General features: G+C 43.6%; 1 pseudogene; it reads right to left on the bottom strand.

The window, feature by feature from the left end:
• LOC124731927 overlaps positions 1-18,554 on the bottom strand; it is an 81,627-nt pseudogene extending 63,073 nt beyond the window's left edge.
• Between the last annotated feature and the right edge of the window lie 275 nt (positions 18,555-18,829).

The following is an 18,829-nucleotide window of genomic DNA, read 5'->3' as shown; positions in this document are numbered from 1 at the left end:
ATGGCAAGACCTGACTAACAAAAAAAGGACGCACCACGAATGAATTATCCGAAAGGGACGGAAATCAGTAGATGTGATGCGCATGTACAAACAAACAAAAGATTACCATTTCAGAAAAAGTGCATGATTTATTCAAGACAATAAGCTTCACATATTGAGCGAGTCAGTAAAGCGTTGGTCCACCTCTGTTCCTTATGCAAACATTTATTCGGTTTGGGACTGATAGAGAGGATGTCTTCCTGAGTGATATTACGCCGAATTCTGTTCAGTTGGGCGATAGATTGTCAGAATACCGAGCTAGATGGAGGGCCCTGCCCCTAATGCTCCAAACATTTTCAACTGGGGAGAGATCCGCGACATTGTTGGCCAAGGCAGGGTTTGTTAAGCATGAAGACAAGCGCTAGAAACTCTCCAGAGTTATCTTGCTGAAATGTAAGCCCACGATGACTTGTCATGAAGGGCAGCAAAATGGGCGTAGATTATGAACGACGTACCGCTGTGCTGTATGGGTGTCCCGGATGATAACCAAAGGGATCCTGCTATGAAATGAATGGCACCCTAGACTACCACTCTTTGTTGTCAGGCCGTAGGGCAGGTTGGTATCCCACCACTGTTCGGGGCGTCTCCAGACACGTGGTATCTCTTTAGCTGGAGTGACCTGCGTATTATTCCCACACAGAAGCCTTGACAATTGGCACAATGGGGAATACACTGTGTCATGCAGCATCTTAATCAACAGTCTCGACAAGTAACGAGCTACATGAACGTGGCTAATCCTATATACCGCAAACACCATTATAAAATCTCTGAAGACATTAGACCATATTGTTTCAATTCATTATGTTGTCCCTGTCAACTCACAATACATTGTTGTGAACAGATGTTGCTGGGTGATTTCAGGATTCGTAGACGCATTGAATCTTTGCACGTTTCTTCAGCTTTGACGTCTGCGGTGGCTTTCGATAGGTGAAGCCGATCTTAGGTATGTGTTAGATGCTACAGGGCCAACGCTTCTAACTATAAACTATCATTTCCTTAGTGCGCATTATTGCAGGGCTACAGAGAATTGTGCGCTACTTTTGGACCGACCTTTGCATACATCACTACGAAAATCTTTAAAACATAGGTACTACGGTCATTCTAAAAGCAAAGAACCTTTGTTTTTACAGATAATTTTATTCGAAATAATCAAAGAAAAATAATTTTACAACATATTTTGATATGTTAACTGTTTTTCCACACGGTCGCCGGTTAAATTATGAAACATTTGTCGTAGCGCTCCACAATCTTTCCTATGCCCTCTGCATATTTAGTTGCCGCCAGGTCGTTGAACCAACCACTAACGCGTTCTTTCAGTTCCTTGTCTTTTCTATAGTGCTTTCCGAATGAGTGGAAAGCTCTTTTGATCCCAAAACTGTGTGGCCATAAAACTGCTCAGAATTTGTTCGGCGTTTTTGGTTTTGTTATGGATCACGAATGATGCCATTCATTGACTAGCTCTTCGTTTCTTGACTTTTAGGCGAATCCCAGGTCTAATAACCAGTACAAGTGGTTCAAAAACTCCTCGCCTTCCTTACCGTAATGAGTGAGAAAAGTCCGTGCAGCCCCCATTCGTTGTTTCTTGTGTTCACCTATCAATAGTCGAGGAACTCACGTGGCACACACTATATATAAAATAATCATCACTAATATTTTGATAAAGACCGTATGGAGTATCAAGTGAACTTTGTGACTGGACTGAGGACTTTTTGGAAGAGAGGACACAGCATGTTATCTGCAACGAAGAGTTATCGTCAGATGTAGAAGTAACTACGGGTGTGCCTCAGGGAAGTGTGTTGCGGTTGTTGTTCATGTTCTATAATAATTGCCTTGCGGGCAATATTAATAGTAGCCTCAGACTTCTCGCAGACGATGCGTTTTTCTGTAATGAAATACTGTCTGAAAGAAGCTGCAAACATATTCAGTCAGATCTTGATAAGATTTGAAAGTGGTGCAAAGATTGGCAACTCGCTTTAAATATTCAGAAATGTAAAACTGTGCAATTCACAAACGAAAAAACATGGTATCCTATGACTATAATCAATATATCAATGAGTCACAGCTGGAATCGGCCAACTCTTATATATACCTAAGTATAGCACTTTGTAGGATACAGAATTGGATGATTACCTAGGCTCAGCTGTGGATAAAGCAGGTTGTAGACTTCGGTTTATCGGTAGAATTTTAGGGGAAGTGCCGTCAGTCTACAGAGGAGACTGCTTACAAATCAGTTGTGAGATCCATTCTAGAATAATGCTCAACTGTGTGGGACCCATACCAAATAGGACTAACAGGGATGTTGGACGTATATATAGAAGGGTAGCACGAATGGTCACAGGTTTGTATGACCCGTGGTTCTGAAAAATATGAACTGGAAGACTCTTGGAGACAGACGTAAACTATCCCGAGAAAATCTAGTAACAAAGTTTCAAGAACCGGCTTTAAACGATGATTCCAGGAACGTACTACAACACCGTACAAATCGTTCGCGTAGGGATCGTGAGGACAAGATTAGAATAATCACAGCACGGACAGAGACATTCAAACAATCATTCTTCCCAAGCTCCGTACGTGAACGGAACGGGAAGAAACCCCAATAACTGGTACAGTGGAACTTATGCCATGCACTTCGCGGTGGTTTGCCGAGTATGGATGTAGACGTACATGTAGATCGCGAAACTTCAGGAAATCATAAGCTCAGTCCATCAATAATGAAACGTCTACCCTGCTGAATTTTTTTCTTACTCCTTGATTTGAGCTCGCCGGTCACTACTGAAGGTCAGCCTCACCGTTTCTCGTCATGAATATTCGTTCGTCCGCCATTAAACATGATGCACCACTTTCCGTATAGTTCAGTAATCTGTAAATTTCGACAGGATGGACTTTTTCGCATTCAGAAGCCGTATTACCAACCTCAATCACACTTGTCGGAACCGTGAATTCCGTCAGATATTTTAAAATGGCACAAATAAACAGTGAACGACCGTTTCTGCTCGCTGTTGGCGTCATACCCGTGCCAGCGATTAGGGGGATCTGAGACAAGGCGTTGGGACGGAGAAAGAATTGCGTGGCTCATGAGACCGAAATGTTATTTACTTTTTAAAATGTACAAAACTTTTGATCCACTGCGCCTATCTGATCGCCACGTGTCTTGTGTACTTATAAGTTACTAATGATCAGATTTCTGGAAAGTACATGAATATTTTGCACTTTCTTTGAATTCGGCACAGGTAACGAGGCCAACGGACTAGGTCAGTAGAAGCAAACTTGAAGACTGCAGTTGAAAGCCGGGAGGTTCTGGTGAGTTACCGCGCCGGAGGTGATAAGTGACGGTAACTGACGGGGAACACTGCGTCACAGTGACCAGAACACGGCGAGAGTTGCCTCCTTGTAGCTTATAAAGGCACCCCGAGTCGTTATCCGAAGGCAGTCCTTGATGCTGAACACTACAGACTTGCGTTTTGGGCATCAATACTTCTTCCACCAGGTAAGGGTGAAGACGATGTTTTCATTTTGCTATCGCTCGGGCGTTTTCTCCATATTGTGGTTTGCTATACACTGAGGTGTCATGGTACAACGATATGCACATATACAAGTGACGGTAGCTTCGCGTACACAAGGTATAAAACGGCAATGCATTGGCGGAACTGTCACTTGTACTCAGGTGCCTCATGCCAAAAGGTTTCCAACTTGATTATGGTCGCACTTCGGAAACTGACAGACTTCGAACGCGGAATGGTAGTTGGAGCTAGACGCATGGGACACTCCATTTCTGAAACCGTTACAGAGTTCAATAATCCGAGATCCACTGCGTCAAGAGTGTGCGGGGAATAACACATTTCAGGTTTTCAGGCACTACCTGATGCTACTGACAACGCAGTGGCCGACGGATTTCATATAACGTCCGAGAGCAGCGACGTTCGCGAGGAAATGTCAGTGCTAACAGACAAGCAATCGTGCGCGAAATAATCGCAGAAATCAAAGTAGGGCGTACAATGAACGTCTCCATTAGGGCAGTGCGGCGAAATTTGGCGTTAATGGGCTATGGCAGCAGACGAACGACGCGAGTGCCTTTGCTAATAGCACATCAAATTTTGATTTCAAATTTTGGTTCAGGTGGCTCTGAGCACTATGGGACTTAACACTGAGGCCATCAGTCCCCTAGACTTAGAACTACTTAACCTAGCTAACCTAAGGACATCACACACATCGATGCCCGAGGCAGGATTCGAACCTGCGACCTTTGCAGCAGCGCGGTTTCGGGCTGAAGCGCCTAGAACCGCTCGGTCACAACGGCCGGCTCAGCACGACATCGCCTGCAGCGCCTCTCCTGTGGTCATGGTTTGGTTGAACGCGTGAAAACTCGGGTCCTAGTCAGATGAGTCCCGATTGCGCTTGGTAGGAGCTGACGGTATGGTTCGAGTGTGTTTACACGGAATGGACTGCATTCTCTGGTCCAACTGAACCGATCACTGACTGGGAATGGTTATGTTCGGCTACGTGGACTTTATATCCCCAAACAACTAAAGAATTTTTATGGATGACAATGCGCCACATCACGGATCAAAATTGATACCGACTGGTTTGAGAATATTCTGGATAATTCGAGCGAATGGTTTGGCCACCCAGGTCGTTCGACATGAATCCCATTGAATATTTATAGGACATAATCGAGAGGTCAGTTAGTGCACAAATTCCTGTACTGCCAACACTTTCGCAATAATGGGCGACTATAGATGCAGCATGACTCATTATTTCTACAGGCGACTTTCGACGACTAGTTGAGTCCATGCCACGTCGGGTTGCTGCACTATACCTCACAAAAGGAGGCCCAATACGATTGTAGGAGGTATCCAATGACTTTTGCCAATTCAGTGTAAATAGCATGTCTGTATTTATACGGGGGGTGTTTAGTCATGAAGTTATAACTGTCACATCGAAGAAGTAAAGATGTGGTCGTGAAATTTTGTTGATGATATCACTCTTTCTTTAAATAGAGGGTGATTATCTTATAATCTTATATAATGTTTGATGGATGACGGAGACTGGTACATATAGGAATTTGAGGTAAGGTGCTCTGGTTCGGAAACAACCGAGTCGAAAGTTATTAACGAAAATTGGTGTAGTACCTCTGACAGTGACAGTGCATTCCCTGTACTGGTACTGTTGTTGCTGTAATTGTAGGGTAGGAAAGTTTCAGAGGTCGTAGCATGGGCCAAAACAGGAAAATAAAGTCTAGTAAAAATGGGTTCTAAAATGCATGTCTTCAAGAGCTAGGGTCACTTGTTCAGTAGAAGAGATGTGTTTCACGTAAGTGCTCATTTTTAAGGTACGCATTTTAGAGGCCATTTTTACTAGACATTTTTCTCTTGTTTTGATCCAAGTTGCCTACCCTATATTCTTAGAAACAACAGCAACATTACATATATTCCACCGTCAGAGGTACTAGAACGATTATCGCTTATAACTTTCGTTTCCGAACTAGAGTCCTTTATCTCAAATTGATACATTTACTTTTCTCCATCATCCCTGAACGTTCCTAATATCATCACCTAATCACCCGGTTTACAGGGTTGTCGAAAACAATCTGAAGAGCTTGTGATGGTGTTGCAGGGCAGCTTGTTAAGAAAAAAATTTGGTAAGTTGCGCCGTCTCCGATTTATTTAGCATTGGATTTAGCCAATAAGGTCACCGCGCTCGCAAATCCAAGCAGCTTCCCAGATGCTGTATTGCCAAACGTGTTCTTCGTTTGGTTTCTTAAAACCGAACAAACGTCGCTTTTGCTCACATAGCTTATATTTATCACTTCCGAAAAAAGCACATTTTAACTGGTAATGAGCATTTTCATACGTAATAACTAAGGAGCCGACAGATCTCATACCGTATTTTAGCGCGTGCAAGTGCTTGAATAGGGGCGCGCGACGACCTGATTGACTTACTTCAGAGCTCAATATCTCGGAAATGGCGCAACGTATCGAAATTTTTTTCTTAACAGTTATTGCTCAACACAACCCACCCTCGAATACTCTTGCAAGCTTTCCATACTACTCCTGATCAATCTGTGTATTCACCCTTCAAAGCGATGTACTTTTTCCAACAAAGTATGAGTTGGTAGAGAGCTTTTTTTTTGCTGTTATAAGTCTGCGCTTTGGCTGTTCGGGAAACGTTCTACGTCCAAAACTACCTAGTCGTCATTATGAAAATGGTTTCTTCATGCAAGAAAAGAGGAAGAAGTGCCATGTCAGGAGAATATGAGGCATAAGGCAAAATCTGATAGCCAAAACAAACAGCATGGGGGAGTCTGTTGTGTGCAGAATGAGCTGGGGCATCGTCGGGAAGCGGATACGCTCCCTCGTACAGCTTCCGTGACACTTCCTCTTGACTACCATCCGTAACCTAGTCAGGAGATTTCGGTAGTATGCTTCTGTGACTGTTTGACCCCTACGAGCATAATCTGTTAGCACCACACCGTAGCAGTCCCAAAATACGCTGAACACCTTGCCCGACGGCGGTCACGTATTCGCCTTTTTTGGCGGTCGTGAATCCTCCGGTTTCCACTGCTTGCTTTGCTCCTTTGTCTCGAGTTCACAGTGATACACTCATCACACGTCCACAGTGATCAGCCGGCTAAACAAGTCATCTTGATTGGCCTCACACAACTGCACCATTTCCGTTGTTGTCTCGGTTTTGCCGAATGGGCGTGAGCAGTTGCGGCGACCGGCTTCGTGTCCAAAATGCCGTGCAACATGTTGATAAAGGATCCGTGACTGATTTTCACTTCTTCCACTATTGCCTTGATTGTGATACGCCGGTTTTCTAGCACCAGAGCCTTCACTTCCTTTGCGATTTCTGTTCTTCATAGAGAGATGGCCTGCCATTTCATTCTTGGTCAGTCAGACTTTTTGACCACACTCGAAGCGTCTGCGCCACTTAACCACTGTATCATATTATGGTACAATGTTGCCATGTACTTTCGCTATATCAGCATAGGTGTTATAGCTCTGTACCCTTCAAATGCAGAAAACTAATCACCGCACGATACTCCACTTCATGAACGGGCTGCACCACTTTGTTTTGGAGCCTCTACTGTTGCATGGGGACTTCAGTCAGGGTGACCAACTCTCACGGGATCTCTCGTATTGTCGCAATATTTTTTAATGCTCCCGGCTGCCTTATTAACCGCCTGTTTCTCCCACATATCGCCAGTGATCACTGATGTAAATTTAATCCCGCGAAGTTTGGTGACCGACAGATCTCGAAACGTTTTCGTATAATAAGCAATACTGTTTGGTTTCTGTTCGTGCTTCTGCTAAAAAAAAAGACGGTTTGACTCAAGAGAATGCGAGGAGCGTGGAAAGAATGACATAGCCTGCGCGGTCTAGATCTACCGTGAGGGGAGGAATTTCGCTTGTTCCACGATCAGTACTGACAACGGATGCCTCCTATCAATCAGCAGCTGTGGTACAAAAAACACACGATTCGCGAAAGAGGACTTTAGAGACGTCCGTACACAAAGGTGGCAAAAGTGTTGGGATAGCGATATGCACGAATACAGATGGCTGTAGTATTGCGTACACAGGGTATAAAAGGACAGTGCATTAGTAGAGCTGTCATTTGTACTCAGTAATGATGTCAAAAGGCTTCCGACGTGATTATGACCGCACGACGGGAATTAACGGACTCTGAACGTGAAATGGTTGTTGGAGCTAGACGAATGGGACATTCCATTTCAGAAATCGTTAGGGAATTCAACACTCCGAGAGCCACAGTGTCAAGAATGTGTCAAGAATACCAAATTTCAGGCATTACCTCTCACCACACGGATAACGCAGTGGCCGATGGCCTTCGCTGAACAGCTGAGAGCTGCGGCATTTGTGTAGCGTTGTCAGTGCTAACATACAAGCAGCGCTGTGTAAAATAACTGCAAATCAATATGGACTTACGGCGAGCGTGTCCTTTAGGACAGTGCGGCGAAATTTGGCGTTAATGGGCTATGACAGCAGGCGACCGACACGAGTGTTTTTTCTAACAGCATGACATCGCATGCAGCACCTCGCCTAGGCTCTTGGCCATATCGATTGGGCTCTAGATGACTGGAAACCATGGCCTGGTCAGAAGCATCCCAATTTCTGTTGAAAAGGGGTGATGGTAGGGTTCAAGTGTGGTACAAACTCCACGAAGCCACTGATCCAGTTGTCAACAAAGCACCGTGCAAATTATTTGTGGCTGTCTCTACACGGAATGGACTGGGTCCTCTGGTCCAACTGAACCGATCACTGACTGGGAATGGTTATGTTCGGCTACTTGGAGGCCACTTGCAGCCAATCATGGACCTCATGTCCCCAAACAACGATGGAATTTTTATTGATGACAATTCACCTTGTCCCCAGGCCAAAATTGTTCACGATTGGTTTAAAGAACGTTCTGAACATTTCAAGCGAATGGTTTTTGCCAACCAAGTCACATTGCATGATTCTCATCAAACATTTGTGGTATATAATCGAGATATCAGTTCATGCACAAATTCCAGCGCTGGCAACACTTTCGCAGTTATGGATGGCTGTAGAGGCAGTATGGCTCAATATTTCTGTAGTGGACTTCCAGTGACTTGTTGAGTCCATGCCATGTTCAGATGCTACGCTACGCTGGGCAAGAGGAGGTCCAACACGATATTAAGAGGTACCACATTACTTTTGTCACTATGTATTCCTCAACTGACACGCACAACACAACATTTCTTAACGCTTTGAAAGAGTTTTTTTCCACTTATGAACAATCAGAGGACTGTTCAAAGAAAAATCAGCAGCTTACACCTCATTAAGTCAGAGCTTATGATTGAAATCGGTTTTGATTATAATTGAAAGAATTTTTAAATTTATACAGTAATACACTACAGAATTCTGCAGGTTTTATAAATAAGTCCTTTCAGGGCGCACGTAATAGATATGTGCGAATTTGTTAAATTTTATTGTGATTATATTTGTGTATTATATGCGATGAACAATTGAATAGTTCCATTTACATTACATTAGATTTAATTTTCTTTCCATAGACCCAAAAATGTGAGGACTAAAAATGGCTCTGAGCACTATGGGACTTAACATCTGAGGTCATCAGTCCCCCAGAACTTAGAACTACTTAAACTTAACTAACCCAAGGACATCACACACATCCACGCCCGAGGCAGGATTCGAACCTGCGACCGTAGCGGTCGCGCGGTTCCAGACTCAAGTGCCTAGAACCGCTCGGCCACATCGGCCGGCTATGTGAGGACTCTCATAGGTGTGGAGCATGTGAGAAAACATGACATATATATTTAGAAGACTTAAACGTAACACTCATTTCTGAATTTACATCATAAATGAGTCTTGTTACGCACTTATTCGCCCTAAAGCATTTCTCTCTCTCGGTTTGCGGAGTTACGGTACACCACATTACGATATCATAACACGTAATACAGTGAAAGTACGCAAAATATTCCAGGTTTTTTAAAAATATTTATATCTCTGTTGTCGCCCACTTCAGGAAAATGCGACATAGAGGTGTGGCTGAAATTTATTGCGACCAAATCTCCCTTGAAATCGTGGCCAGATGTTGGTCATTTCCCTTAAAACCACGATCAAACGTTGGTGGCCTTAATTTCAAAGTGTGCCAGACCAGCAGACATGTACTTGCACACAAACCAATAATTAATTACCGATAAGTCATTTTAATTTTTGAATTAGTTATTAAAACTTTGGATAACCTCAAGTACCTTTTATTTGCATTATAGTTTGGCGCACGAAAACCTGAAGCTATTTCACTAACTTTTTAAGGTATTGGCACAGGAATAATTTTTCGGCAGCCACATTTTGCCTAGATCGATCGGACAAAAAACTTAGTTTCTGAGAACATTCCTCTTTTCAACACCTTTTCAATGTGGCCTCTAGGCCACATTACCTAGACACTAAGGCTTTGCAATAGGAGTATTGAATGATTTCTTCACAAAACGCAACAGAAGCATGCGTTTTGCACCAATTTACTACGTTGACATGCGACACGTCTTCCGAAAGGCGAAAACGAAAACCGTTTTTCGCTGTCGTGTTTACTAAAAAAAATACTTAAGGTCTGAAGCGGATATGCTAGCCCAGTTAAATCAGTTAAATATGGCGGCTGGGAAACAGCTAACCCAGTTTCTCATTCAGTCAACACAATCAATTCTCTTCGCTTAAATATTACATGTGCTCAGTCTAACATTTCCGCTTCTCCTTCACTTCACAGTGAACCCATGTTAATCGAATGTTCTGAAAACAAGACTTATCTTGACAACCCACGACCTTTTCAAAACCAACTGCGGAATTGGAAAACCGACAACTAGAAGCGGATTTCCATAATCGAATTTGAAGTGTTTACGTGACCACCGAGAAGCGGTATTGGGAAATCGGTTTACAAAATCTAGTTCTGGGAGCCCCATGTAAACTGGGTGATTGTTAGTTCGTCTGATAGAGGGCCACGATTTCAAGAACAACAAATAAAGGTCTGTGGCTGAAATCTCGACAAAATTGGCGCCATATAATATTCATCACTGGGAATCATAACTGGTCACAGTAGATCGCCAGCAATAGTCCTCGTGATGTTCGAGATCCCATATCATAATAAATGGATGCTTAGTCAGTAACAGTATTGTCCAGGAATATTGAGGTCTTAGTGCAGAATACAGTTTAATCGTTCACGAAGTATCAAAACAATGCGCACTACGCTTTGTACATTGTAAGACTCATTCTGGATAAATTCCCCAATATTTCGTTGAATACATGCTTTCGAAATGGTGGTGAGTTGCCTTATTTAGCCTGTGAATAGAAAATTGAATAAAATTGTAGTGTATTTTGGATCTGATCATAAGAAAATTCTAAATGATTTTCCATCTTTCATCTCAAAGTAAAACCGATTCTTCACATTTAATTAAAGTTGGTAAGTACAATTCAAAGCATGAAACTACAAGGGGTGTACAATAAGTAATGCAATACATTTTTTCCTGAAGGCAGGTAGGTTTTATTCCGGTTTCCAACACACCATATTATTCTCCATTCTTTGGGCTACAAAACTCTATTTTTCATCATAACCTTCAATGTGATGGCCTTACGCCAAATTATTGGGAAGGACTGTATACTGTTTGACGTTGGAGCCAGTGTCTTGCTGCATCAAAAACCTCCCCATCATTAACGTACTGCTTCCAGCAGAATGCATCCTTTCATTTCATCAGACAGATGTGCGAGATCCCATTTGTAGAATGGATGAGGAAGAACAGTCCAATGAAGTTTTGTGAGCTCCTTTCAGGTTTGCAGACTTGGGTAAGGGCTTGCATTCTCATGGAAAAGGAGAAGTTTGTTTGCATTTTTATCATGATGAGCATGCAGAAGTCATTACTTTAATTTCCTAAGGATAGTACAATAACTTTTAGAGGTGATCATTGCACCATAATGGAGGACATCAAACAGAATAATCCCTTGAGAGTCACAGAAGACGATCACCACGATTTTAGCGACCAAGAAGAAGGCTTTGAACTCTTTCTTCGCGGTAAAGATAATGTGGTGGCATTTCATGGACTGCCATTTTGTTTCCAGTTTGAAGTGATGAACTCATGTTTCATTACCTGTGACGATGTTTGACAAAAAATTGTCACAATCAGCTGCGTAACATTCAAGGAATTCCTCACAGATGGTCCTTTGTTGCTCTTTATGGTCTTCTGTTAGGTGACAAGGAACCTAGCAGGCAGATACCTTTCAGCATCCCAGCTGGTGGATGAGTGTTTCAGCACTACCAACACAGACATCCAGCTGTGCAATGATGTACACTCCTGGAAATGGAAAAAAGAACACATTGACACCGGTGTGTCAGACCCACCATACTTGCTCCGGACACTGCGAGAGGGCTGTACAAGCAATGATCACACGCAAGGCACAGCGGACACACCAGGAACTGCGGTGTTGGCCGTCGAATGGCGCTAGCTGCGCAGCATTTGTGCACCGCCGCCGTCAGTGTCAGCCAGTTTGCCGTGGCATACGGAGCTCCATCGCAGTCTTTAACACTGGTAGCATGCCGCGACAGCGTGGACGTGAACCATATGTGCAGTTGACGGACTTTGAGCGAGGGCGTATAGTGGGCATGTGGGAGGCCGGGTGGACGTACCGCCGAATTGCTCAACACGTGGGGCGTGAGGTCTCCACAGTACATCGATGTTGTCGCCAGTGGTCGGCGGAAGGTGCACGTGCCCGTCGACCTGGGACCGGACTGCAGCGACGCACGGATGCACGCCAAGACCGTAGGATCCTACGCAGTGCCGTAGGGGACCGCACCGCCACTTCCCAGCAAATTAGGGACACTGTTGCTCCTGGGGTATCGGCGAGGACCATTCGCAACCGTCTCCATGAAGCTGGGCTACGGTCCCACACACCGTTAGGCCGTCTTCCGCTCACGCCCCAACATCATGCAGCCCGCCTCCAGTGGTGTCGCGACAGGCGTGAATGGAGGGACGAATGGAGACATGTCGTCTTCAGCGATGAGAGTCGCTTTTGCCTTGGTGCCAATGATGGTCGTATGCGTGTTTGGCGCCGTGCAGGTGAGCGCCACAATCAGGACTGCATACGACCGAGGCACACAGGGCCAACACCCGGCATCATGGTGTGGGGAGCGATCTCCTACACTGGCCGTACACCACTGGTGATCGTCGAGGGGACACTGAATAGTGCACGGTACATCCAAACCGTCATCGAACCCATCGTTCTACCATTCCTAGACCGGCAAGGGAACTTGCTGTTCCAACAGGACAATGCACGTCCGCATGTATCCCGTGCCACCCAACGTGCTCTAGAAGGTGTAAGTCAACTACCCTGGCCAGCAAGATCTCCGGATCTGTCCCCCATTGAGCATGTTTGGGACTGGATGAAGCGTCGTCTCACGTGGTCTGCACGTCCAGCACGAATGCTGGTCCAGCTGAGGCGCCAGGTGGAAATGGCATGGCAAGCCGTTCCACAGGACTACATCCAGCATCTCTACGATCGTCTCCATGGGAGAATAGCAGCCTGCATTGCTGCGAAAGGTGGATATACACTGTACTAGTGCCGACATTGTGCATGCTCTGTTGCCTGTGTCTATGTGCCTGTGGTTCTGTCAGTGTGATCATGTGATGTATCTGACCCCAGGAATGTGTCAATAAAGTTTCCCCTTCCTGGGACAATGAATTCACGGTGTTCTTATTTCAATTTCCAGGAGTGTATTTGATTCTGATCTGTCGATCACCTTGAATGAGTGGCACTTCAAATGGGAGTGCCCATATGTTCCGAGGTTGCAGGCGTCACAGTTGTGTATGACTGGCTGTTATGCACGAGAACAGACAGATCTATGCAACCTTAGTGCTAAGATGACAGACACCTTGCCCAATGACTCACGGGGATTTTGTTCACTGTCAGGGCTCTGCAGACATTCTGCAACTGCCTACGAATATGTGCAATGCTCTGTATTTACAACAAAAGAAACTCAATGGCAGCTCTCTGCTTGGAATACGCCTTGATTACAGATGCCATTTTGAAGGCTATGTATAGCACTACCACCTTTTGGAACTTCATGAATCTGTAGGGGCTGATGTGGAAATATTCCACAATGTCTCACAACAAATTCTGCATTTTTCCAACTGAAATTAGCCATGAAAAAAAAAAGAAAAATCAGAGGTTAGTTACTTATTGAACACCCCTCGTACAATCAGCATTATCTGTTGAGAGATCATCTACATTGACGTAGAAGTGAGACATATTACATGGGAATTTTAGAGTTCACATTTGCGGGAGGCAATTTGCACTTAAGTCATGGGAAGGCAATGGACATGATGTTAATAGTCGACAGCTGAAGACCACATAGTGCTTTTGTCTCTGTATAGCCTTAGTACAGATGGGTTCCTGACACCTCACATTCAAATTTGCAGTTATCTGACTCAAAAACGCAAATTCTTGTGTAATCTCTGATATGCTGTGACTCAAGCACCTTGCAATCGTCATCATTCCATGTTCATGTTTTGTTAACTAGTGACATGCTGCTGTGTTCAATACACGCTTGAATGTAACAGACCATTCGTATATTGTGTCTACACTCATGCTATATGCTGCATCTAGTTGCAACATTTGTGCATCATACATGGCACATCTTCAATTGGATCCTGTCATCCAGCTAAGGAATGATGTTTTAGACAGCTGCAGTAGTAAGCTCGTAGTGCTTCTCGAACAGCAAAGGCAAGTGACACTCAGCGCTGAGGATGAGATACTTTCTAGGGTGCTCATATCTGCGGACAAGCTCTCAGGGAATGGAAAAAAATATAGTACAGTCAGGTGTTTTTTACTTCAAGAAATGATTTAAAAGTTGGTACTATCCAGGTTTTTAACAGGGTTGGAACTGGAACTGTTTCGTGGCTACTCTACTTACAAGTTGCCGTTCGTCTTCCGAGATATTAAAAATGCTCCATACCCACCGGACTGCACCCCCCCCCCCTCCTACCATCCATTGTATGGGTGCCATTGGGTACCTTCCATCTAATACACAATTATTCCTAAAACAGGCCTCAGTATGGGGCCAGTAAGCATAACTTGGAAGGACACATGTGGAACTAGGTGTCTATGAATTTGGAATTTGCCTGCACAAATATTGCCACATATCTGCTCTACTTTTACTTGTTAGAGATGGTTGTCTGGACTAGCTTTAAGAGTTTCCCATGATGTAAACCAGAACTTTGATGCATTACAATCTGCCTGATGGTTATCAATCATAGACCCAACCAAAAACATGTTTCAGATGTTTCATGCTCAAGTTGGTGCAGATGCCAGATTGCAGTTCATAATTCACTAAAAAAGGTTAGAATTTACAAAATATTTGTTCAACTACTTATTGATAACTCCTCAGCAGTCTAGAACCCATACCAGATAAGATTAACAGAGGTGATACTGAAGATTCAAGATTAGGCTCCTTGCTACAGCATAGATTTGTCTAAATAAAAAAGGTCAAGTAGTCCTCAATCTGATCAGTTTGAACATGGCATTGATTTACTAGGTGTGGTCCTATTAGAGGTTGTATGCCCTTTCCTTATTCTGACTTCTGGACTGACAGTTATAGGGGAACCTAACAGATTATATGAATTCCAGACCACATTGCACCCTGGTATTTTTCACATTAACAAAAGCAAATCATTATCAGAGATCAAGAGGAAAGTCACAGATAAAATATGTGGAGAGGCTGGGAGTCAAAACTCCAGGTCTTTGGATTTGTAATTCAGAACTTACCAACTGAGCCATCAAGCAATGGAATATTCATCAAGCAAACACCAGAGCCTTGCAGAGTTGCTCATCTAACTCCATCAGAAAACACCACAAGAGAGGTGATGTGTATCACAGAGAGGTTTAATGTTTGAATTTTGAGAGTTTACATTCTCTGAAGAGCAAATCAACACTTTGCTTCTTCTATTTACTTCTAGCAAAATGATGATGATGGCAAAATCAGAAAAACCAGATCTCATTCTATGACTTCCCAACAGTTATTCTTTCCACGCACCATTCATGATTGGAATAGGAAAGGATAGGGGAAATGATAGTGGTATATAAAGTACTTCCACTCACACTTAGTAAGGTGACATTCAAAGTATGGATGTAGGTGCAGAATCAATGACTGCAAGTATTTGTGCCTTATAAATAATTTAGTTGAAAAATTATGTTGAAAGTGGAAGCTAATTGAGATAGTTCGGTGATTTCAGAGAGATGCTGGCTATCAGAATACAGTAGGCCTAGTGTGCTGTTGTTAGAGAATTGGAGGAGTGGGATCTTGTGGGACTCATGTGGCCTGACATGTGGGAAGTAAGATGATGGGAAGTTGAGGGCATGAATGTTTATTAGACTTAATGTAACATAGAATTGGAATAACAGAGCTGATTCAAGTGATGGTATTGAGAAGACTCTGCAGATGGATAATGGTGCGCCTGCAGACGTTAATTAAATAACAGCAGAGAGGAGGAGCTCCATCACAATACGTCATGCAAGTGGACTTCTGCAGGTACACTATGATCACACTTGAGGGCCTTATCAAGGGGTATCCTCATTGCTCAAAGGATATTACTGGCAATACATTGATAATTCTTGGAAGAAGATGAAACGTTGCAGAGAGCTCATGAAAAAACAGATTTTGATATCAGATACTGGATTGTAAGACATATCCACAAGCAGATACTGACTCAAATCACAATTTAGTAATGATGAAAATGGATTAAAAGTTAAGAGAACCATCAGGAAGAATCTCTGTGAAAGGAAGTGAGATATGCAAGTATCGATGAATGATGATGAGTTTTTGCAGTTGTCCAAAACTATGTATTGTAACAATGAGTAGTATAATAAGTGAATTGGTGTCCTTAAAAGGGCAATTATAGAAGTTAGACTGACAAATGTGAGTACAAGGAAGGTTACTGTCATGGAACCGTAGATAACACAAGAAATGATTCAATTGATCAACAAAAGAAGAAAATACAAAACTGTTCAGAAAATACAAAACTATTCAGAAAGACAAGAGCATACATCAAAGTAAGTCACTTAGGAATGAAATTTGTAGAAAGTACAGGAAGCTAAAGCAAAACTGCTGCAGGAAAAATTGAAAAAGTAGAAAAGAAAATTGTCACTAAAAGGAGTAAGCAAGCATACAGAAAAATCTAGCCTACATAACTTTCAGTGAAATTAAAAGAAAATGTGCCATATTACAAGTGCAAAAGGAATTTCACTGCTAAACACCAAGCAGAGAGTGGGAAAATGGTAAGAGAACATTATGGGCTTCTACAAGGGGGAGGAACTACTAGCTGGCATAATAGAAGAAGAAATATTAGTCAATGCATATGACATGGGGGATGCAGTATTAGTCAGTGTGACAGAATGTTGGAAGACTTGTGATCAAACAAACCATAAAAGATAGTGTTGTAACTCACAACATAAAAGAAAACATGACAGGACACCTCCAGATCAAGAACATTTAATGGTCACACTGAACACTAGTTCACAATATATATAATGTGTGGCATAGCCATGTGGCAAGACAAGTACAGTTTTAGCTATGGTAGCGAGTGGCATGTAGAGTGTGAGCAGACAGTGTGATCTCCTGGCAGCAATTGTATAAGTAGACAGAGTGTTGGAAGTGACACTGAGAGGTGCCTGCATAGCTGTCGCAGGTGGTCATTCGGCGACGGTGTCTTCTCTTGATGGTCACACTTTGCCGCAGTGGATGCAGAGTGACTGTCACATCGTATGTGCCAGTCGTCCAATGATGGCCGACGTCAAGACTCGGCTGGTGGCCGACATGTAAGTGGTAGCCTGGTGGGTTGCTACAGCCCTTCTTCCATGGGGAAGCAGTGAGCTGCTTCATGGCAAACTGACATCCACCTAGCCGGACACCCAGGCAGCTCTCAAAATCAAGCCATTGCCATCGGGCAATCACTCTGGTGTTACAAGAGTCTGGTCAGCATGGACAGTAGCATATGGCTGGAATGTCCCCACCTGGTAGCACAATCAGAATCTTGGTCACCCCGATGCTAGTAATGGAGGACATACTATGTCCACATCAGGTCCTGGCATGGAAGGAAGCAACAACAGTGGGGGCAGTGCTGGTGTGGACGGTATCACAACCTGAACTCCTTCCAACATCCGGATTATCTTGGGTGGCCTAGAATCAGAGGGAGATGAGAGCATGACTGGGAGTGGTGAGCAGGGCTGAGAACTAAGAGGGCAGAAACAGTACAGGAGGAAGAGGGAAGACAGCATAGTGTATGGTGGAAGAGAAACAGAAAGTGGCATCATCCTGATGTAATTGATTGGCGACTCCATGGAGTGTCCTGTGCACCACGACCAGATAATGGATATACTTAGAAGGAGAGACAGCATTGGTTGTATTTTTTTGTTTTATTAACCACAAAATTGATTTTCGGTCACTTAGTGACCATCCTTAGTGCTGTAATATACAATTTAAATTGGTAGGCACTGGTGTCAACAAGCTTAGAGCGGTCACATAATCTGTGATCGCTCTAAGCTTGTTGACACCAATGCTTACCAATTTAAATTGTATATTACAGCACTAAGGATGGTCACTAAGTGACCGAAAATCAATTTTGCAGTTAATAAAACAAAAAAATACGACCAATGCTGTCTCTCCTTCTAAGTACATCCTGATGTAAGTTTGCTGTAGGCCCAGAGGTGGCGGCAGCTGGATCCCCTGCCACAGGCAGAGCTGATATGGATGGCACACCCCTGTCCAGTTCTTTGTGGCCAGAATGAACATACAGCATCCCAACTGCTGCCATGCGAGCAGGTCCACTTGTCCTGACATCCAATCCCCAAGTCCACATGTGGTTACCTGACCAGAAGCATGCAAACCTTGCCACGGATGGGCTCACAGACTTTGATAGCTTGAGTTGGAGGAGGGTGTGGGGCTGACAGCCATTTGGAGGAGGGTGTGGGGCTGACAACCATGGCGAAGTTCCACTGGACTCTTCTCCTCTATTTGTGTCAACCTGTAGGAACTTAAAAGAAAGTGTTAGTGTCATATCCATTTGAACATTGGTCACATATTTCTTCATTTGTGTTTTAAAAGTTTGTACAAATCTTTTTTACTCAGCATTTGATTGGGGGTGGAAATACAGAGGCAGAAGGGGTTGAATGCTGATTCTGTGGCAGTGGGAGTGAAATTGTGGTTCATTGTCTGACACCAGTATGAGGGAAAGTCCTTCAATAGTGAAAATTCTACT

Source organism: Schistocerca piceifrons, chromosome 1 (assembly GCF_021461385.2).
Source record: "Schistocerca piceifrons isolate TAMUIC-IGC-003096 chromosome 1, iqSchPice1.1, whole genome shotgun sequence".
In the NCBI taxonomy this organism is placed as follows: Eukaryota; Metazoa; Arthropoda; class Insecta; order Orthoptera; family Acrididae; genus Schistocerca; species Schistocerca piceifrons.
This window is presented reverse-complemented; position numbering and strand designations above follow the sequence as displayed.